General features: G+C 43.2%; 1 protein-coding gene across 5 annotated transcripts in view; it reads left to right on the forward strand.

Annotated features, from left to right (window-relative positions):
* FAM107B (family with sequence similarity 107 member B) overlaps positions 1 to 22,555 on the forward strand; it is a 227,758-nt gene that overhangs the window by 179,845 nt on the left and 25,358 nt on the right. For 2 of the 5 annotated variants that reach the window (XM_059404282.1, XM_059404281.1), the window contains one exon: positions 8,464 to 8,607. The exons of 2 other annotated variants lie outside the window; for them this stretch is intronic. The gene's annotated coding sequence lies outside the window, so the exon portion shown is untranslated. The remainder of the gene's footprint in view (positions 1 to 8,463; positions 8,608 to 22,555) is intronic. One more of the 5 variants, XM_059404280.1, reaches the window with a different exon arrangement.

Genomic DNA, 22,555 nt, shown 5'->3' on the forward strand with positions numbered 1-22,555 from the left:
TTTTTTGAGTTCCAGAAAGAGAGCTTCTTGGTAGGGGAGCGGGTGGTAGTGGTAAAGTCTTGTTTGGGAGGCTTTTCTTCCCCTCTACAAGGCACTACTGCTGTGGGGAGGTGCCTTCTTACTGAGGGTTTTTTTTTTTTTTTTTTTTTTTTTTTTGTTTCCTTGAGTGAAGAGCCTGCAAATATCCAGAGTTAGCATTCATTCTCAATAACCTTTTGTCGCTTATGCCTTGAATCAGATGACAAGTGTGGGGCAATTTCCCAGGCAAACTTTGTCTTAATAGAGGTTGATTTTTCAAAGCTGTGAATGATCATGAGGAAAGCATAAACAAGAAAATGTATATCTGAGGTAATAATAAACCTTGAGATCTCTCCATGGACCATTCAACAATCTAAGTCCTTCAACTATATGAATTTGAACTTGAACTTGCGGGTTTAACAGAGCAGCAGACCTGTATGATACAAGGTTAAATTTAAAAAATCACATCTTGTTACAGTTTTGGACATGTCTTTGCCAGGGGGAGAGCTCTGTAAGAGGCTCTCTCTCTTATAGTCATAAACTTTTCCCCCTAAGATTTCTTCAGATGTCCATCTGTCTCATACTCTGGTGGAGTTGTACTTTGCTTACCTTTTCGGAATATCTTTTTTGTATCCAGTAAGTTTTATCTTCATCTATTTATCCATCCTCTCTTCTACATTTGGGATCCCGATGATTAAACCATGCAGTTTCTTTGAAGATACACACTTCTAGTAAAAATGTGATCATCCATTGAAAATTACAGAACTGATAAGCATTTTGAAGTACTTCATTTGAGCAGAATAGCACTTGATTTGAAATTGTCTCGCTCATTGCCTTCACCTTCTCCCTAGTAGTTGTGGATATAAAAAAACACAAGTGCGTGAAAACAAAACATGCTGATATGCTCTGAATTTGATTTGCTGCTTATTCCCTGGTTGGGATCAGGAAAGATGATTTCTTGGGTGTCTATTATGAAACTGTATTATAAGAAAAAGGATGTAAATGCTCTCTTTCATTGTGGTGTAATTTTCACAGTGGCTTTGACTTGCCTTGCTACCTGCTACTTTGCCACACTCGTGTCTGGGATAGGTGTGCACAAACATTTGGTGACAATGTAAGGTTGGTATAGACCCATGGATCGATCTCTCTCAAACACACACACACACACTTTTTTTCTATTTGTTTTTGTCTTTCTTGGGCAGGAGCATTTGCAGTGTCTTTTCATTTGAGAAAACATAGGGGCCACCCTAATTAACATAGGACTGTCATCTGCCCTAGGCACATTCATATTTATTTATATATAAGTTAAATTTTGAAGGCAGAGACAAATTCCAGCCTAAGCAATAGTGACTTAACTTTTGAAAGCTTTAATTTATAAAAGAATCCTCATTCTGTAGCTAAACAAAATGATTTAGAAGTATTTATTTACTGGTAATTGCATTTGTAGGCAATGGACCTTGTTGGTGGGGGGTTTTTGTTCCATTGTCTGTGCCTTGGTTATTGATGAACTCTGGCTTGAGCTTTGGCTTGGGCTGAGGCTGTCTTGGGAAACTGTAGAAGTACCCTCGTGAGGCAAGAGAGTCGAGTTCCGCTTTCCTTCCTGAAGCCTGGCCTTCAATCAACAGAGAGAGCGAACTTGTTTGTGGGCTGTGTGAGGAAGGAGGCAAAGGATCCTTGGTTTCCTTCCCAGCCCTACCTATTGAGTAACCATCATATCTCCTGGCACCTGTGAGTTCACTGGACTTTTTTGTTTGATTAGTACCTCCCCCAAGGCCTGGATGAACTCTGTCTTGCCCAGAACTTGAGAGCAAGCTTAGACTGAATAGAAGTACTTGTGCTGTTCCTGAGTTGAGGACATTTTCCTGCATATATATTTTTTATAAATAATGCTAAAACCTTTTCGCTGAAATGGTGTTTTATTGTTGAGTCTTTCTAAACTTCCGTACGACTTAGATCTCCAGGTGGTATACTCTTAACACAGACGTGTTGGCTGGGCACATACACACACATACACACACTCACTGAAAAACACAACTCCCATGACACAACACAACACAGTGCAGCACATACCCTCTCCTTCATTCCATGGTGATAACTTTGGCACTTGATTGTCAAGAAATATATTCTTCACTCTATTTCTGTATGAATTATTGGCAGCTATATCTGTTAAATCCGTGACGATTTTCTGGATTCGGGTAAAACACAGAAGTTATTAGTGAAGTGTGAGAGATGTGAGGAGAATCTCATGGTTGGGTGAAGGTTTGAATATCGAACAAAGATGATTATTTGTGAAACAGACATCAGAGAATTGAGTCCCAAGAGGAAAGGGCTTTCAGACAAGGACCAGAGGAACCCATTCTGAAGCTTCGAAAATTCCTGATCTCTTTTCTTCAGGATAAATGTGTATCTTTACAAAACATAGCAGCCTCCTTGTGTTAAAGTATACCTGTGCTTGGGACGCCAGGGCCCTGGGGGTGCCATTCACTATGCCACCAGCCAGCCCACAGCCCACGTGGGGTTACCTCCCACCCCATTCCCTTTCTCCCTGCAGTTAGCTCTGTGGGCTCCTGCAGCCCTGGGCCTCCAGCAAATTGCCTAGGAGGACTGCTCTGTGCTCCCCCTTCTGACCTAAATTCTACACTTTCCACATGCTGTGCTTTTGCCTGGTCATCAGCCAGTTTCTCCTCCAGAAGTCTTCACCTCCTGGTCCTTGGTGAACTGCGCTCTTTGAGTTTGCTGCTGCCTCCTGGGAGATGGCACCTTCTTGCACACCCCAGGATGGGGCCCCTGCTCCTCGTGGCTCCCTGCCTATCCTTGCTCTTTGACTTCTTGTCCTTTTAGGCTCCTGACAGTCATGGTCTCCTGCTCTCTGTGCTATCATTCGCTAGTTACAGCTCCTCATCCACGGAAAATTTTGGCACCTGGGTGGCAGTCTTCGCTGTAGGCTTCAGGAGTTCTGGGAGCTCACCAGGTGATCCCAGTGGCAGCCAACGTGGGGGAGCAGCAGGCCTGCTTTGCCTGGGCCTGGGCCTGGGCCTTTCTCCTGCAATGGACACTCAGTTTTAGAACCATTCCGGTTTCTCCAGATGCAGGACTTTCAGTGCTTAAACTGGAACAAGTGGGTCACCGAGTCACTGTCCTACATCTTGATAATACTGAGAGTTGCTTCTGCTCTGGAACTTGCAGGTTCCATTTCCTGGCCAGGACTTCCTATCCAGTTCATCTGACAGACTGTCCCAGGTAACATCAGAGATTCACCTTCCAGGCCTGTTTCCAGCTCCTCACTCCCGTTTACATCTTGAGAGTCTGTCGCAGCATCTCTGCTGTTTGATTCCGTGGCCAGCATTTTACTGTGCACTTCTCAGTATGCCAGATTCCCTTCTGCCTGTTGTGTTGGCACATCCCAACCCTGGTGGACCAGGCAGCCTGCTGGACTGGGTCTGGACTGCCAGATTCTTCAGAACAGGTCACAGATGCCACTGTAAGATGCTGGTCCCCACCTTCAGCAGAGACTCAGCACTGCCAGGAAGTTAAACTCTCACTCTCCACAGTGACTATATCCAACCTTCTCAACATGTAAATCTCCAGCTTTAAAGTCAGCCACATCTCTCCTACTTGGCCTTCACTCTCAGCAGATCATCTTCCCACCACTAAGAAAATAGTCATGTGAAGGCCATGTTCTCTTCTTCCTTCTGCCCCTCTGCACAGCTGCTCCGTCCTGTATCCTTTTTTTTTTTTTTTTTTTTTTCCTGTTCATAATGCACGAAATATCCCCCTGACTTTCTGGAAATCAGTTTCTCTACCACCACTCTCTCCCACCTTCTGTTTCAACCTCCCTTCTGGTGTCTCTTTCTCAAAAAGATTTGTGAATACTCAAGTCTTCCATCTTAAAAGCAAAACAGAGGGGCACCTGAGTAGTTCAGTCAGTTAAGTGCCTGCCTTTGCCTCAGGTTATGATCCCGGAATTCTGGGGTTGGACCCCCATGTCATGGTCCCTGATCCGTGGGGAGTCTGCTTCTCCCACTCCCTCTGCCTCTACCTTCGCTTGAGCTGTCTGTCTGTTAATCTCAAATAAATAACTAGAATCTCAAAACAAAACCAAACCAGAAAGAACAAACACCATGAAACCCATGCCTTTCCTGGTGCCCTCCTCTTTTAACTACTTCTTTATCTCTCCTTCCCTTTGATGAAACTTCTTGAGAGGATATTCACCTTTCTGGTTTGTACTAATTATCTACTGTTGCCTAACAAATTATCATAAATTTTAGTGGCTTAAAATGACATGCAGTTCTTATCTCACCATTTCTGTGGGTCAGGAATCCAGGCACAGCTTATCTGGCTTCTGTGCTTCTGGCTCTCCCAGGCTGTGGTCCATGTGTGCACAGGGCTGTGGTCTCATCAGAGGCTCAGGTGGGGAGGGATTGCTTCTAAGCTCACTGAGGTTATTGGCAGAATTCATTTCCTTGCAGTTGTGGGACTTCAGTTGCCCTTTGTTCCGAGGTCTTTTGCCCTTACATGTTACATTAGGTTCCACTGACTTCATGACAGCACCTCACAGCTGGCAAGAGAGAGACTCCAGGAAGTTGTAATTTTAGGGGTGATACCCCATCACTTTTGCCCTATTCTGTTGGTTAGAGGTGAGTCTCAGGTCCTGTCCCCACTCAGAGACAGGATATTATTAGAAGGGATGAGAGGTAGGAGATGAGGTTTGTCTGTCCACCATATAGTTCATGTCTCACTGCCCAGGTAAGTTTTGATTTCAGGACAACCCTGCTCTCGAGCCCCTTCTTTCTTTTTCTGATTAATCTAAAACTTCTGCTCAAGATCTGTACTGGCACATGTCCACCCAGGGCTGGTTGCTGGGCCCATGTTTCATCCCGAAGACCATCCCGATGGATGTCTGCAAACTGGTCTCGGGGGTTCCCGGCCTGCTTCTTTCAAAACCCAATGGACTGCACTGCTGCTGCTTCGTTAGTTGGCGTATTAACCTCATGACCGCAGGTGCTTCGTTTTGTCCAGTTTATCCTGGGTGTTGAAGTGTGATGGGCATCTTCTACAGCCTCGATAAATATATAGTCTAATGAAAGACATTTTTATATTCAATCCAGTTTTTTTTTTAAGATTTTTATTAATTAATTTGACAGACAGAGATCACAAGTAGGCAGAGCAGCAGGCAGAGAGAGAGGGGGAAGCAGGCTCCCTGCTGAGCAGAGAGCTCAATGTGGTGCTCAATCCTAGGACCCTGGGATCATGACCTGGGCCAAAGGCAGAGGCTTAACCCACTGAGCCACCCAGGCACCCCTCAGCCCAGTTTTTTAAAGTGTGATTGTTTTGTTTCTTTGTAGAAACTATGAAGATCAAGACAATGGCATTGAGTATTACCATTCTCGAGGTACTAGGAATGTCTGTAATGCTGTAATAGTTTTGGGGCTTTGGATTGTTGTTGATTAGAAAGTAACATTGTAACAGGAACTAAGTGGATGTTTTCTTATTTCCGTGGCGTTCTGGGCGCTTTTGGTTGGAAGGGTGTATGTGTGTATAATTCGGTCTGTAGGATTCACAGAATTGCCTTTGTAATTTTGGTAAGAGGAAGTAAAAACAGATGATAACAGTGTGTTATCAGGTACCATCATCTGAATCACTCTGTTCTTACCCCAGATGTATTTTGATAATTTTTTTGTTTTGTTTTACGTGTGTTTAACCAGTAAGTAGAAGGTAATTGTCTTTAGAGATCTACATCTTTGCTTTCTGAGGTCCTGTTTTCTTTGTACTATCTGCTTTAAGAAAGTGTTTGGCAATAAAATGCTGAAATAGATTAGGTATTTGAAAGCCTAGTTATTTAAAGACTCAGTGTGGGCCAGAAGAGGAGGGATTCCACCAAATGCAGACACGATAAATCTCTCAGAAGCCTTGGAGCAATCTCATTTAAGGCAGAAATCAGTCACAAGCAAACAATAATACATGGGCTTATTTGTTAAAGAGATCCTTCATTCTACAGCTCAGAATTCTTCAACTTTTTTATCTCAGGTCCCTTTTACTCTGCTAAAAGGTGTTTGAGGACCCCCAAATAACTTCTTCTGTTGTAATGTATCTTGATATTTACTGTGTTAGAACTTAAAACTTAAAAAAATGAAGAAGTACTTAAAAATGACAAAGAACAGTACACCCATTACATTAAACAAAAAGACCATTTGTAATGAAAATAACTTCTGAAACAAAAGGAGTGACATGAATGACATTGTTTGACATTTGTGTAAGTCTCTTTAATGATTATTTTTAATGAAAAATAACTATTTTCCAACACCTCCCCCTCCCCAGAAACATTTAATGAGAAGAGTGGTAGCGTTTCCCATGTCTGCGATCTGTTTCATAACCAGCTTTAATAGAAAGTAGTTGAGTTCTCTTGTCTGCTTCGCCCTGCAGTGTGTTGACAGGTTGGGTGGAAGTGTGCAGAAACTCTAGTCTTGCACAGATGTGCCATTGCGAAAGGGAGGAGCATTGAAATAACCTTTTCGGATAATTGTGGGTATTCTTCTTTGATACTACATTAAAACATGACTAGTGGTTTTTTAGAGGTTATGCAGCCATAACATGGGTCTCAACAGAGTCTGTTACTTTAAAATTCATTAATGTATCTTGCATTCTCAATAGGACAGAAAAGGGATGGTTAAGTCAGTTACCAGACATCTGTGTAGTGGAATATTATGCAACCATATTTAAACAGTGTTTTGTCACAGATGAAGTGCTTACCATTGTAATAAATTATCTAATGATCCTAATTTTGCTAAAGAATGAAGAGGAGTATGTATTAATTGAAAGGAAAATATAGCAAAATATAGGTATGTTTAGTGATGGATGTCATGGATGACATTTCATTTTTCTTTTTCTTTTTTTTTTTTTTTTACGTTTATTTATTTATTTATTTATTTATTTGACAGACAGAGATTACAAGTAGGCAGAGAAGCAGGCAGGGAAAGAGAGGAGACAGCAGGTTCCCTGCTGAGCAGAGAGCCCAATGCGGGGTTAGATCCCAGGACCCTGGGATCATGACCTGAGTCGAAGGCAGAGGCTTTAGCCCACTGAGCCACCCAGGCACCCCGATATTTCATTTTCTTTATACATTTATATATTTTCCAAGTTTTCTACAATCTGCACATTGCTTCTAAAAATAAGTTGTTGGAAGGAAAAATAAGTTGTTGTTGCTGTTGTTTTTAAGAGAGAATAAATATATCTGTTAAACTGTTTCCCTTATCCCAAAGCCAACTTTTACAAGAAGAACCCCAATATTTCCAGTTGGGAGTGGTAGCAAGATCCATTTCTTCCCCCTTAAATTTTTGTTAATTTAACAGACTAAAATAACCTTTCTTTGACTGTTTTAAGCCTCAGAACTTTGCCTTTTTATTTCAGTGGCAGTTAATTGGTTTATTAGAGAAACTTGACTCAGGAATTATTCAAGAAAAGTATTGGTCGTTGAACTATATAGCAGAGGCATGATTTGCCTTTTCTCATTTCTGTTACACTTCAGGCGAACACTATTTCTTATCTTGTAGAATGGCAAAAGCATCTTGTCCTAGGTGATTGAGCTACTCTCACAGTTTAGAAATATCCTGGAAATCAGCATGTAATTAACCTCTCATTTACTGCCTTGGAGTAGTTTGTCAGTGTTGGTGTTTGTCGCATTTTTGTCTTTATGGTTTTATGGCTAGAAGTTGAAGCGGCTTCAGAGAAATAGAGGGCAGCCCACCTCTGGGGATTAGTTCCCTGCGTGCCCCTGGATTTAGAAAGGATGTTTGCTCACTATTATGTCCCTGACACTGTATTGTCCTAAAATATTGCTGCTTTAAGGCTTTTTGTCCTCAGTCTGTGGACAGCAATCCAAATCTGCTGACGGTCTGTTTTTCTGAAAATGGAGGATCTCATCCTGTTGGCATTTTTTGTTTTATGTTTCTTATGATATAATTAAGTGATTATTAAGATGTCTCCAGAAGCTACAATACATCCATAAAGCAGGAAATTAGCAGTTTTGCATTCTGCACTTATCATCTTAAATATGAGAACATCCCTTTGATATTTCCAGCTGAGCGTACAGTTCTGTGGCTTTAGTTAATATGTTTCTGACGTGCAGTGTTTGCATTCTCTCCCAAGACTATTTACTAAGGCACAGCTCGCTTTGAAGTGTAAACTATGATGGGAAGCTACTTAATTGCATATTCTAATACTGTTTTACATTAAAAAACCATCCTATCCTCTGACTAAAATGGTTAAGAATATTCTACTTGGGGGCATCCCTAATGGTTAAAGCATCATTAAGTTTAGAAATACTCTGATTTCCATCCGATTTTTGGAGTTGAATATTTTGGAGGGCAGAGAATGCTCTCCAAATATATAGGGTGCTTTCTTCACCTTAATATCAAAACCTCTCTTTCCACTGAATTTATTTTTCAGATCTGACCTCATCTTTTGTGTAATAGACCAGACTTGGAAGGATCTGCAGATTCCAAGTAAGGAAGGAGGACTGTTATTATCACTGTGTTACCAAAACCATCAGCTTTGTAACCTGCAGGGGCGCTTTACCCCCACCTACCTGTGGTATGTCCCATACTCTTGTTCCTGACTGTTTTCCCATCTCACCTGGCACCTGCTCCCGCTCCCCAGGCTTCCTGGCTGTCTAGTCTCAGCTTCTGCCCCTGCCTGTGCCTTTACCTGGAGTGGAACTCTTCCCCACATAGCAGCCTGGCTGGCTTCCTCACTTCATTCATTCAGCTCTTTGCTCAAATACCACTCAGGTGTCTGCTCTCAGTCTGCAGTCTTCCCCAAACACCGAAAATGGCACCGCCTGTTTCCTTACCTGTGTGTGTTTACCATGGTACTTCCTTCCTGTCTGATAAATCCATACCTTCCTGTTCGCTTGCCCACTGCTTGCCTGCACCCCCCACCCCCCATATAGGCTTCATCAGAGCAGGGGCTTTGTTTCCTTTGCTGCTCCTTCCACACGGTTTGGGATAGTGTCTGGCGCTTAATACGTGAAATAAAAACTTGATGAATTAACGTATGAATGAACTCACCAGCTTCTCTTTTGGGGGCTGCTATGAACAGATTGTATTTGCTTTCCAGGTGTCATAGCTCCTTTGAAAGACAGGGAACGAAAGGCTTGCTGTGTTATACCTTGATTCAAACTGCCAAACACCGTGCCTGACAAACAGTTGACAGTCACATGTTATGGAACAAAAGGACACGTGGACGGCCAGATAGTTGTTTGTTTATGCTCCTGTCTATCCGTTGCTCCCAGCACACCAGTGTGCTTGGCAGACGGTGAAGATGGAGCTTGAGAAAGCCCAGGAGGTTGGTGGGAGGCATTTTTGATTTTCAAATTTGTAAATATTTGCATTTTGGCATACTTCGACTTGATTTTTTAATGGTCGGAATGGGAGGATTAGGAACCACTTTGATGAGGTTCTTGTTGAAAATAACTGTGTGTCAGATATTTATGATAGGCTGAATCAGAGTTAATGACAGTGGTTTCCTCTGTGTGCCTGAAAGAGTTTGCATCTGTGCCTTACTCCTTCTCAGCGTCATGCCACACCTGTCTTCCAGTGTCCTGGGTAAACCACACCTCGTTGCAGAGCTCCGTGTTGAGCTGTTCCTCCCGCCTTCTTTCCTGCCACTTGCCTGATGAGTCCTCCTGGTTTCAGTCAGGCCGGTGTCTTCATTACTTCTCCCCTGTCTGGGCCCTTGGTGCTCCTTCAAACATCCTGCTTGGTCATTGCTGACTCTGCCTGGCCAAACCCTTTGCTCAAGGCTTGCTTCTGAGGTGCTCACACTGACTAGTCTCTGTCCCTTCCTTCTGTACAGTTTAGCTCCGAATCAGTGTGTGATATTAATATGTTCTGTATCTTGCTAATTTTTTACAAAGAAGACGAAACACTTTTAAGGGGACTCCTGTCGATCTTTTATATCCCCCAAGCGTAGGATAGGCAATGAAAAAAAGAGAAAATATGAGACTTTAGGATATTGATGGGAGAAGCTTGACTTGGACCATTCCGGTCACACTGTCTGAGGATGTGGGGGCACATCAGCGCACAGAGGAAATCAGGTTTGAGTGTCTGGATCCAGGCTTTGAACAGAGCCATGGGGGGGCGGGGTGGGGCCTGGCCTGCCATTGAAGCACAGCACGACGCGATGGACACGTATCCGAGCACGGAACAAGGAACTGGGGGCTCAAAGGACTTGAGGTCAGGAAGACTGATGGAAATTGCTTGGGGGAATCTTTTTTAGCTGCCCTCCTTTATTTTAATACCGTACCTTAAATCTCTTCCATGTGACTTTACCAGAATGGAAGCTCCTTGAGGGCCAGTCTGCCATGTGGTCTGCCCTATGTCTCTGGCACTCAGGGCTGAGACCAGAGGTAGTCAGGGAAGAAGAGATAAATGGATGATCGGTAAAGGTGGTTGCTCTTGGAGATGGGACTGAGAGGAGACGTGTGGGCTCACTGGTTCTTGCACTCCCGACCAGCATTTCCTCTTTACGTGGTTATGTTGTGGCCCAGACCCTGTTGTAGGTGTCGCTGAACATGGTGGGTTTCCCCTTTCAGTTCTCTACTGGAGCTAGACGCTGGTGTTTTGTTTTGTTTTGTTTTAAGATTTTTTATTTTATTTGACAGAGAGAGAGAGATCACAAGTAGGTAGAGAGGCAGGCAGAGAGAGAGGCAGAAGCAGGCTCCCCACCAAGCAGAGAGCCCGACTCGGGGCTCTGTCCCAGGACCCTGAGATCATGACCTGAGCCAAAGGCAGAAGCTTAAACCCACCGAGCCATCCAGGCGCCCCTGGTGTTGTGTTTTGAAGTTCCACAGGTGGTTCGGATGTGCAAGCCAGGGGTATAAACCACAGCTGTGGAGCGTTTGAAGGAAGATGGAGGTTCACGCAGCCCAAGTGGTTCTCATGTAAATAACCAGCATCAGCGTGGCCTGTTGGGGGATGTGTTCTTTTGCTGTTCTTTTCTTGGAGCCATACAACTCAGTAGTTGAAGGGATTTCCTCCCCCTCCCCTCGCTTATCTTCCTCTGCTGCTTTGGGCTTCCTTTCACATTTAGCTCCTAGCAGCTTAAGAATTCAAGCTCCTTGGGCACACTTTTATTATACCTGGCAGAACATATTATTAAGGTGTTGAAGTGTTTTTAAAAATTCAGCACCAACGTGTAGGTGGCCTCCAGCTGCAAACACTGGATTTAGCATCTCCCTGCTCAGTGCCCCTCCTGTAGCCCAGTTTTCCAGTTCTCCCTGTAGCTCGCCCCAGAAGTACAGCTGTGAGCAGCCTGGACTCTGAGTTCAGAAACGGAGGACGATAGATAGGAAAACTGCCATCAGGTGAGTGGTTGCTGGTTGGCCGGCTTGATTTCATTATCATCCTGGACATTTTCCTGTCGACATTTTCACCTAATTTTGGTCATTTTCAAGCTGTGTAATAATTCAAACTGTACTTTGTGAGCAAGTAACCTTTTATGCTATGCATTTGAGCATCTCTAGGAAGGTCAAGGGAGTTACTTGCCTCTTCTTACACCTCAGGATGAAATAGTTTAGGTGACTTATTTACCGTCTGACTTGAAAAAGCTAGAGAGAGCGAACTGGAGTTTGGAAAGAGATTTGCATGTTTGCATGTGATTGTGTGCTCAACACTCATATGCGTGCACAGGCTGGGGCAGAAAGGAGTTACGGACTGTGTGATGAATTCCAAAGCATGGAGATGCATAAAGCGGAGGTTCAGGGAAGTAGGAGGCGCTGGCAACGGGGAAGGCAAGCTGGAGGAATTAGGATAGAATTAGCTGGACTGACGCCGGGTGGGTCAAAAGATGACTTGTCTTTTTTCCCTTAAAAACTTAATAAAGAAATAATGGCCTGGTTCCAAAAGGAGAAGAGACAGCTCTGCCTTGTCTCCCTTTCTTTCCCATGGGGGTGGACTGCTCTAGGAGGGACAGAAGATGGAGCAGTAGAGGAGGCCAAGTTCCGGCAGCACTCCACCCAGCTGACCCACCTTTTCTTGTTATGTGACCTTGAGCTAGTTACCAGGTCACTGTGCATCAGCTCCTGCTCTGTCAGGAGGCATGAGAAGACCTCTCTCATGGAACTGCCATGAAGGTTACACGAGATGAAATACAGTGTTTCACTGGTGTCTGGAACATTTATTCAGTAGCTCATAGGAGGAGGAGTATTTCTATGGATTACCTGAGATTCAACCATCACTGATAATACCGTTTCTATTACAGATTTCAAATGCTTTTTTTATTCCCATTTAAATCAGAAGATTGCAGGAGAGCACAGACCCGACCAAGGGTGGGTGTTTAGTAGGGAGAAATTCATTTAGCCCAGTGAATTGTTTTGTTTTATTTTTGCACCATAACCAATTTAGGACAAATAAAAATGTTTATGGGCTCCATCTCTTCCGATGCAAAATTTATTGAGATATTGAATCACTTTAACAAATGATAATTGAGCATTTAGTATATTTTAAGCCCTGGAGTTAGAGTGGTGTACAAGAGAAATGGCCCCAGGCCCTCAGGTAGCTCCGTATCTAGAAGGGATTATCATCGAATAACATGTATCCAGCAATAAATGAGGAGTTCCAGACTGTGAGAGTGGGACACAAGCTCAGGACAGAGACTGAGAGTGGAGGGACCCCGGTTCAATGGGGTGCTCTGGGAAGATGATGTCTGGGTAGAGATGAAAAGGGCGAGGATGAGCCATTGTAGGGAGAGGCTGGGGATGGGTTGGGAGGGAGTGCTCTGGGGTGTGAAGCCCCGCCAGGTGAGACACCCAGGATGGCCAGTGTGGCTGGAGTGTGGGGAGCAAGGGCAGGGGAGAGACTGGTGTGTGAGGAGTTGGCCAGGGTCCACTCAGGTAGGGAGTTAGGGCCGCTGCCAGGGGTTCAGAGAAGGTATTGTGCCAGGGACCTGACCTAATTTACATTTTAAGATAATTTCCCGGGAAGAAAGTCCATTCTTAGTGCAGGTGTCCTGCTTTGATGTTCGTCTTCTTAATAAAGAAAATGCTGGTACTGCCTTTTTTTAGCCACGGAACTGTTAGTATGTGGGTATTCTGCAAAGTGGCAGGGCCAGCCAGACCAGTGGCTGTGGCCCAGACACAGCCTACAGAGTCCTTTGGAGAAGGACTCACGGTAGGTTGCTAATTAAGCTGGGGGTTCTGTATGGCTTTGTTGTGTCAAGAGCAGAGCTCTCCCAGTCAGGGCTGCGACTGAGGAGAATGTTGTGACCTGGCTGGTATCTGGCATGCTGAGCGCTGACTGGTGTATTTCCTTCTTCAGTCCCAGCGTCCTGTTTGAGCCAAGAACAATGCAGAAACTCTGTGATCAGCACTTGGAGATCTGTGCTTGGGGAGGAGTAATCAGGGACTCCTTGATTGTAGATCTCTGATATCAAATTACCACTTTCAAATCAGTCAGTTCTGATGACACACCAGGACTCTCAGGAAGGCCATTTTAAGTCATTGTTATTAATCAAATAGTGTTTTTGTTGTTGTTTGTTTACGCTGAGAATTGAGAAAGGCACGTAAAGGTCTGTTACCTCAGTTTGCTTTCTCTTGCTGCCTAATCACCTCTGACTGTTGAAAGCCCCAAGGAGGCAACGAAGGGCTCCCTCTTGCCTTCATACTCAAGCTTTAATAACCATTCCTATGGGTCAGAGATTTTAAAATATCTCTAATAAGGGTCACCCTACTAGTTGTATTATAGCTGCAGATGGGTAAAGAAACGATTTCTCTTGTTTCCCATTTTTGTGGATGGGCCAGTGTGTGTGGCTTTGAAAGACCTGTGTCATGGAGCCTGTGTTACCCAGTGCAGTGTGTGTGTGTGTGTGTGTGTGTGTGTGCGCGCGCGCGTGTGTGCGCGCATGTGTGCATATGCATGCAAGGGAGTCTCAGGTTTAGTTCAGACTGTCCTGACTAATGAGAACCTCCGATCTCCTGGTTGGGGCTCACAGGTGAGGAAACTCATCCCAAGAGGCATGGTCATTTTCTGAATGCACAGAGCCTGTGAGGTGACAGGGAATAGGACCTGGCATTTCTTAGGCTTGGGCCTGTGCCCTCTGACAAAGCATGTTTAGTTAATTGTAAAGGAAAGGGTCAGTAACAGATGCAATGAGGAAATAATGTCCAGTAATCCCAAGTCACAGTCGAATCTCTCTATCTCTGCAGTGAACCATTTTAAGAGAAAACAAAATTTGTTTTTTACTAGTGAGGTGGAAATAAAATTTATTTTAAAACAAGCATGAAAGGCAAAATAAAAACTAGATTAAAGACAAAGTCTAGGATACTTTGTGTGTTTATTTTATAATCAGGCATTTAATTATAACCAGTAGGATTGACATTAGTGATTCTAAGCTGACAGTGTCATTCGGTACTTCATTTAATTAAAATAGTAGATGTATTTGTAAACTACTTTTATTAGATAATATTATTTAATCTGGCAGTTAGTCCCATAGTTAATTTTTTTCCAGTCTAAAAATAAACATTGTATCTCTAGAGATTATGAAATAGCTTATAGTAACAATGTCTTGTTTTCTAAACATTCATAAGTTCATTTTATGGTATTCATGCTTCTCGGTGCTTTTTTTTTTTCCAAGTCAGACTTACTGGTTGTATTCTTCCTTGGTTTGGCAAGCTAATGATATCTTAATACTTGGAAGGTGGTTTTTATAATAAGTAGTGATAGATGTATAATGGGAAACAAAGAGGTAAATTGCTAACCACCAATCGGAGCAAGTCTTGTTGTCTGCTGTTGCTACAACAACTAACAGTTGTGTCTGACACTGGTGGCTAACTTGTTCTACCATAGAAGCATATACTCACATTGTTACTCTTGGTTGTAAAAAAAAAAAAAAAAAAGAAAAAAAGGCCTGATTCAGTAATTGGGTGCTGGTGTATTATTGGCATGTCTTTCAACAACTTGGTTCAGTTAACTTGATTGCTGTGTTTTGGTTAGGTCCATTAAACAGCCTGGGAGTGCCTCTGTTTACCCACTTTTTGTGTGTGAGGAAGTGAAGGGGATGGCATTTGCCAACTAATGTGAACAGGAAAGAAAGGGAGAATGTAACCCTATTTTGAAAAATTCTGTCAACACTTATTAGCTACTACTTGGTACTGGTACTTCCTGTTTCCAAAACTGATGTTAATGCAATCCAGCTTTGCATTGTGAGGTGGTTTATTGCCCTCAGCAGAATTCCTGGCATATTTTAGGCCCTGCCCTCTAATTTCTGCCAGATCCCCAAGCCACAACTGGCCCAGTCCGTCCCACTCCAGCACTGCCGCCGAGGCTCCCTCCTGCCTCATTCTCTTGCTGGTAGAGATCTTCCTTGCGTAACCCCCAAGATCATTCCAGCACACCCTCTGTGGCTCTCTGCCTGTCATGGTCTTGGCTTTGAATTAAGCCTGACAACTTCGCCCTCTTACAAACATGAGCTACCTCCCTTCCTTCCTTCAGTAAATATACTCATGATAGGGCTTATATTACTCTCCCCTTCTTCAGTACATATTTCCTTAGGTCAGTGAAAGGTATGTGTGTGGGAGGTGTGTCTAAGGGGTGGGGCAGAGAGAGGGTAGAAGAAAAAAAGATAAAGTTTGTGACTCTGAACAGGTGAAGTTGGCTTACCCGAGACACTGTGCCCTGTGAGGGTGGCAGCTGTGTCACTGGATCTGGGAGGTGATGAGTCCCTATCTTACAGGCCAGAGGTTTTAATTCACATAGCAGCCCTTATAGGGAAGGACAAGGAAACCAGGGCTCAGAAGGCAACCCCTGCAAAGGTTTTGGGATTCCTTGGGCTGAGTTTGAATTCTGGCCTTCCTGTGACTAATTGTATGAAATTGGACAAGCTTCCTAGTCTCTCTCTGGCCCTCAGAGCCTACCTCAGAGTGTTGTGAAAATTCAGTGAGTTGATGGGTGCGCACATTTAGGACTGTGCCCTGCCCACAGCTAATATTTATTGAATGATTATTTTAAGTGCTGTTATTGTTGAACTAAGGTCAGATGGCTAATGTGTGGTGGAGCTGGGTTTCAGTTTCTCAGACGATAAAGCTTAAGCCCCACTACTGTTCCATACTGCCCTTATGTTACCCTCTCTCTGTTGACCAGGAAGAAAAATAGATCAATTTTAATTTCTCCCATATATTTTTCTGCCCAGTTTTCTGTGTGTTGGGGCTAAATTGCCTTTGTCTGGTTCCAGGTACCTGAGACTAGAGCCCTTCCTCTTATTCATTGTTGACTTTAGCTCCCTGGGTTGAATTTTTGTTCTGCTTCTTAAAAGATTATGCAAATAGAATGATTATTTTGGTATTAAGAACATTATCTGAGTTACACTGTCATTTCTTTAAAAAAAATAGGCAAATGCCATTCAAGTTGGTTTTAAATATTGATGTTTTGTATCTATAATTTCCTGGATAGAGAAATTACAGAAACTGCTTTTTAAAAAATACTTTAAGAAGAGGAGGGGTGCCTGGTTGGCTCAGTTGGTTAAGCATCTGCCTTTGGCTTAGGTCATGATCTCAGGGTCCTGGGATCAAGCCCCCAGGTCTGGCTGTGTGCTTAACGGAGCCTGCTTCCCTCTCCCCCTCCTCCACCCATTCATGTTCTCCCTCTCTCAAATAAATAAAATCTTTAAAAAATAATGAAGTCTATAAAAATATTTTAAGAAGGGAAAAATGCAGTACTTCCTAGGTCACCTCTTTCCCCACATTCTGTCATAAGTGTGGAAAAAGACCTAGCAACAGAATTCTCTAGGTAATCTTTAATTTGTATTCCTTTACTCATTCACACACAGAAGGATTTGAGGTTATTCTTCAGTGACTGGAGTAAGAATAGTTTAAAGATTAGGTGGAAGAGAGGTGATGACTTTAGTATCAGCAATACTAGCCCAAATAACACTTTTTAAAAGGTAATGGATTTTAAGTGTTTTCTATTTGGAAGGGATGATGACAGTTGGCATACAGCAGATCATCCAATTTACATTTCTGTTGCAAATTTTCAGGTGCTTTCCCATCTTCAGAGTGCTGCTAAGTTATTGTGGCAAGTTTAAATAAATGAATCAGAGCAGGATTTCTCAGGCTGCATCCATTAGTGGGTCATGAAATCAATTCAGTGGGTCACAGCCAGCATTACAAAAAAAAAGAAAGAAACAAAGCAAATATCACAGTGTACAGCATATAGTAAAGATGGCTTCTTCTGGAAACTTCTGCTTTAGCTAATTTTAGTGCGGGTGTTTATTGGGTCACTGAGTGTGAAGAGGATTACAGACAGAAGTTTGAAAGCCATTGATCCGAGGTATTTTAGAAAGTTTATCAACTTTAGAGCAAGTCTGAGGGTGCATAGAAGGGAAGTGTTTATAATTATCTTTAACATTGATTTTTGTATATTACTGGATATAAGGAAATTTAAGAATGGTAACAGATCTTTTCTAAAACTATTATATTGTATAAAGTGGAAAGAAGGTTTAGAACTTTAATTCTGAAGATTCACAGATGAAATTAGGAAAATAAAGTTGTTAGTGTCCTTCCTAATTACTATGTCACATGTACCATTGTGTGTGTGTAGATTTTGTACTATAAACTGAATTTTTAAATCTGAGGTAAATTTCACTCTCAAATACTTGGCATCTTGTTCAATTTGACATTTGTAAGATTATAAACTAAAAAGTATTTATTTCTAGATTTTCTTCTTTGAGTCCTGAATTGCCTTGAAAAATTTTTTTTAAAGAATCATTTCATTTTTCGTAGCCCTTTGGCCACATTTAACTTTGAATACTTAATCTAAGTAGGTAAAACTGTACTATCCTTATTAAGCTTTTCAGATTAACTTTTTTTAAAGGCATAAAGGAAGTAGTTAGCTGTCATGGTACATCTGTAATTTCTTGTTAGGGAATGATTTTATGATTGTTTTTCTGGAAGTAATTAATATTTCCTTTATAACCAGCTGTAAGTAAAAGACAACTTTTCATTATGAATGTGTTGACATGTCATGTGTCCTTGCCCTTTTCATTTAATTAAATTATAGTAGCTGCTATTTGTGTGGATTTTAAAACAGATATTGTTAAAGTTCTGAACTTTTTGACAGGAGCTGTGAGAGAAGTCAAAGCTGATGGGAAGTTTCTGGATGTTGAGTTCTTGAGAATGAACCCTCTTGCAACAAGAGAAATGAAAACATATAAAACTTGAGTAACTGCAGGGAGAGAGAAGCAGAGTTCTCCCATTTTATATGGAACTAGTGTTGGGCTGAGTGTTTACTGTTACTGACCTGCCCTGTTCTTTTACTTAATCACTTTTGCTGCTATAGAATTTAAGTGGCCTAATGGTGGCAAGATTGGGGAAACCCATCATTTGACTGTAGTGTTATTGGGTAGTAATAGATTGGATTGAAATGCCAGAATGACTAGCCTGAGGGAGGGTATGTTGGGACTTGGGGCACAAGTCCTCACCCCTGGTGGCTGAGGCCATGAGGGTTATAGACAAAGTGGTAGGTGGTTTGCATTCTTGCATAGGGGGAAGAAGGAGTGATTCACTTTGAGATAGAACTTATCTGAGGGTGAAAGCTACAAAGTAAGTAGGAGGCTATTGGAGTAGTTACAAATTGCTCTTGAGAGCATCCTGTTTGAATGAAAATGAATGAAATCTCTCAACTTCTATAGGATCTGGATTATGAATTGCCTATCTATTCCTCACTACTAAAATTTAAGTGCATATCTCTCTAAGACCTCTATTCCAGAAATACATGTATTTTTGAAATCTTGAATATTTTCTGAAACAGTGAGTATTCTTTCTATTCCAGTAAGAATGAAGGCATTTACACTTTTTAGACGTTGTGGCACCTCAGGTCTGCTCCTTTAAATGTGGGCTACTTGTTTTTAAGCTTTCATTTTCCTGTGTTGCTGGTTTGCCAAATGAGTGGCTGTTGTTTTTTCCCATTCTCATTTTGAAAGTTTCCCTCGGCCTGTTACTGTACATAGAGATAGACAAAGCTTCAGTGTAGCCCTGCGGGAGGCTGAGTGTCTCTCTGAGATGGGTGACTGCAGTAATGTCTTGTGGGAAGTAAGATGCTTCCTGAAGCTGGGGGCACCATGTTTTGTTTGTCTGTGACTCCGCACACCACAGCTGTGGAAATAGCAAGGTCTGGTGTCTTAGAATGACAGGTATCTGGAGGGATCTGCTTTAATGTGCAGAGTTCAAGCAGAGAAAGATACCAGTCAGAGTAGTTGACTCCCTTGTTCCAGGGTCCACACCCACTACAGACATGTTTACATTTGAACTCCCAAACTGGCCCCCTCACCCCCCACCCACCGTTTGAAAAGCGAGGTTATGTGTAGATGGAAAAACTAAGGATAAAAGCGTTTCCATTAAAAAGTCTCCTATCTTTGGTTGTTGCAGCTCTTACTGCCTGTGCTGTGAGGGCTACACACTTCCAAGAAATGATTGTTGCTAGGGTTTCCCTTTCAGCTTTGGAGCCAAGGTCGGAAAGTAGCTAAATGACCTCACCCAGAGGGGTCCAGCGAGCCTCTTGTCAGGAGTTTGGAGTGCCTTTGAAGACAGTTGCATTGAGGATATGTCTTAACTTGGCTGCCATAATGAAATACTTAAAACATAACGGAATAGTTGGTGCCTTTTTGAGACAGAGCACAGTGAGCAGGGGGAGGGACAGAAAGAGAGGAGGGGGAGGTGGGAGCGAGCCCCAGCAAGCTCTGCATGGGGCTCAATCCCACAACCCTGAGATCATGACTTGAGCCAAAATCAAGAATCTGATGCCTAACCAACTGAGCCACCCAGGAGCCCCCATAGTTGCGGGGGGGGGGGTGCATTGTGTGGCTATTCAACAGTAGACATTTTTCTCCTATAGCTGGCAGTCCAACATCAGGATGCTGGCTGATTTGGTTCCTGGTGAGGACTGTCTTCCTGCCTTGCTGCCTTCTTACTGCCCTTACATGGTGGGGGAAAGGAGAGCTCTGTTGTCTCTTGGTCTTTCAAGGACACTAATCTCACCATGGGGTCTCACCCTTATGACCTCATGTAATCACCTCACAAAGGTGCCATTGCACTGGGAGATAGGACTTTACCATTATGAATGGGGAGGGGGGAGAGTCAGTCATAACAGTCTGAGTGTGACAAAAGTGACAGAATTGAGTGTCCCCTCGACAGCCCCTACTCTCAGCTCCTCCTTGCTGGAGTGCCTTTTTCCATTTTCCCAGCTTCCTTTGTGTCTCTGGTGATCACATGACACGGTTCTAGCCAATCAGATGCAAGCAGGCCCCCCCCATCACCTGGGGCTTCTGGGAGTGACTTCCCCCAGACAGAGGGAGAGACGACTTAGTCGGGGGCGACCTGTCCAGCTGCCTTTCCTCTGGGAGCTGCTGTATGGAGCTGCTGAGGCAGGGCACGACAGCAAGAGCCAAGGGCCCTGGTAACACCGCGGAGCTCTGAAGCAGCCCGGGAACATCTGACGCCAGGTTCTTGTGTGAGTTACAAACGAGCGCCTGCTGTTTCAGCTGCGTCTAGTCAGGTGCCATCATATGTGTCCCAGAGCGTCCTCACTGATGTGTGGAGTCGGCATGGAGAACCTGGAGTCGGAGGGAGGAGTCTTGAGAGGAACCCAGCTCTGAGACTTGCCTGTGCTTGTCACCCTCCAGACATGATACCACATTGTATTGACCATGTGTACTTGTGTCCCCCGCCGGCTGTGAGCTCGGCATGCGGGACCGCACCACTCCTCTCGGGATCTTTTGGGCCTAAGCTGAGGGAGGGACATGGCCACTGTTGAAGTCCACGGGGGAAAACGCCTGACTGTGGTCTTGCTGGCTGCAGTGGGCTTAATATTCCCATCTTGGTTTTGGTGACTTCCAAAACAAGACCAGCTTAATGCTGCTGTTCACCGAAAACCCATGAGGTAACCTGAAAAGTGAGTGGGGGAAAACAGACTTTAATTAAAAGTACCTGGGCTGTGTAAATAGCTGCTCTCTGGGGTTTAGTTAGAGCCAGACAGTCCTCTGAAGAACCAGACGGAGACATAGCGCCATTTTTATCATGGAAGCAAAAATCAAATAAAAGTCAACTTATATTCTTATAATTATGAAGCATTTTAGCCATTTAGAAAATACACATAATTGTAACCATCGTTTTTGGCATGAAGTTCTCTTTTCTTTTTTTTCTGAGAGTGAAAAATGAAATTTTCCGGACAAACTGTATCTGTGAAAGGGTAAGTTGAGTGAGTGGAAGCCAGAGCACGTTCTTTCATAGAAACAAATCTGTTTGACGCACAGTATGGCTGAAATTGAGCAGATTTGCGAGGAAAATGATAAGATGACTGGCTGTCATTTTATCAGTAAGGAAGCAGACCAAGAAAAGTGATGTTAGTTTGTAGGCTTTTTATTTGAGGTTCTTGCTACCCTACAAGATGTTACTGGTAACTTATTAAGACAAAAGTGTGTTGAATCCCATCAGCCAGCAACAACCAGGAGCAGGTGGAGTCAGACCCAAGTGTGGTTCATTTGGTTTGCTGTCATAGGTGAACATAGCTCAGAAGAATGTTGAGATTCTGTTCGAAAGCAGAGTCGGGATGGTGCTTGAGCTGGGTGTTCCGAAGGTGGGATTGGAGGAGTGGGGACCTGGGTTGGATGTGGTCCGGAAGCAGGCACAGTTCAGTGATGGGGAATACTAACAATATTTATCTAGGAGGCAAGAGATGAATGTGACGTTAGAGCTGTCATTTAGTAAAAAGTTAGCAGTCACACCTTTTAGTGCCATCAGAGAGACGTCTTGTCATTTTCTTGGTGGCATTGTGGGCTCGTCTGTACCCATTCTGAGCATTCTTTATGTTCTGGTGGCAGTATTGGGGACGTCTAGGAAAGTTGGTCTTTACTTCTCTAGTTGCCAGTAGGACTGATTTTCACTTTTCCAGTAGTTTTTTTAAATTTAATTTTATCCTGCGTCCTGATGCTTGAAGAGGGGCAGCTTGGGAATAAAAGCTGGTAGCGTTCTTTTTTGAACTTGAATTTTGTTGAATATGAAATGGTGTAATATAAAAATGTGTTACATGCAGATTTTGAAGTAATGTAGAATCTGGAAGAGTAAAAGAAATTGATCAAGAGTTGCATCATTTCAAAAATGGTAAGCCATTGTAAATGTACAATGTTTTATGAAGTATGTGTCTGGGCCTGCCACGTGACAGCTCACCAAGAAGTTTGTCAATGGTGGTGCCAGTGATAGTTCCCAAACACCCCGTCCCAACTGGTAGCTTTGTAACAGAAGTGCTGAAACCAAACGAAGAAGACAGACCAGTAGGTGGGACGCATCACACTGTTCATTTAGGGGAAAGAGCACGGAGTATACTTCCAAACATGAGTTCATCTGGAGAGGCTCTAGAGCAAAGTGGTTAAGAGTGTGGACTTGAGCTACCTGGGTGATGCTGCCCACTTATTAGCCTTTTAACCCTAGGTGAATTACCCACCTTCTCTAGGCCTCAGTGTCTCTGGCCCTCCAATGGGGTGAATTTCAATATCT

The sequence above is a fragment of the Mustela nigripes genome, chromosome 6 (genome assembly GCF_022355385.1).
Source record: "Mustela nigripes isolate SB6536 chromosome 6, MUSNIG.SB6536, whole genome shotgun sequence".
Classification (NCBI taxonomy): domain Eukaryota; kingdom Metazoa; phylum Chordata; class Mammalia; order Carnivora; family Mustelidae; genus Mustela; species Mustela nigripes.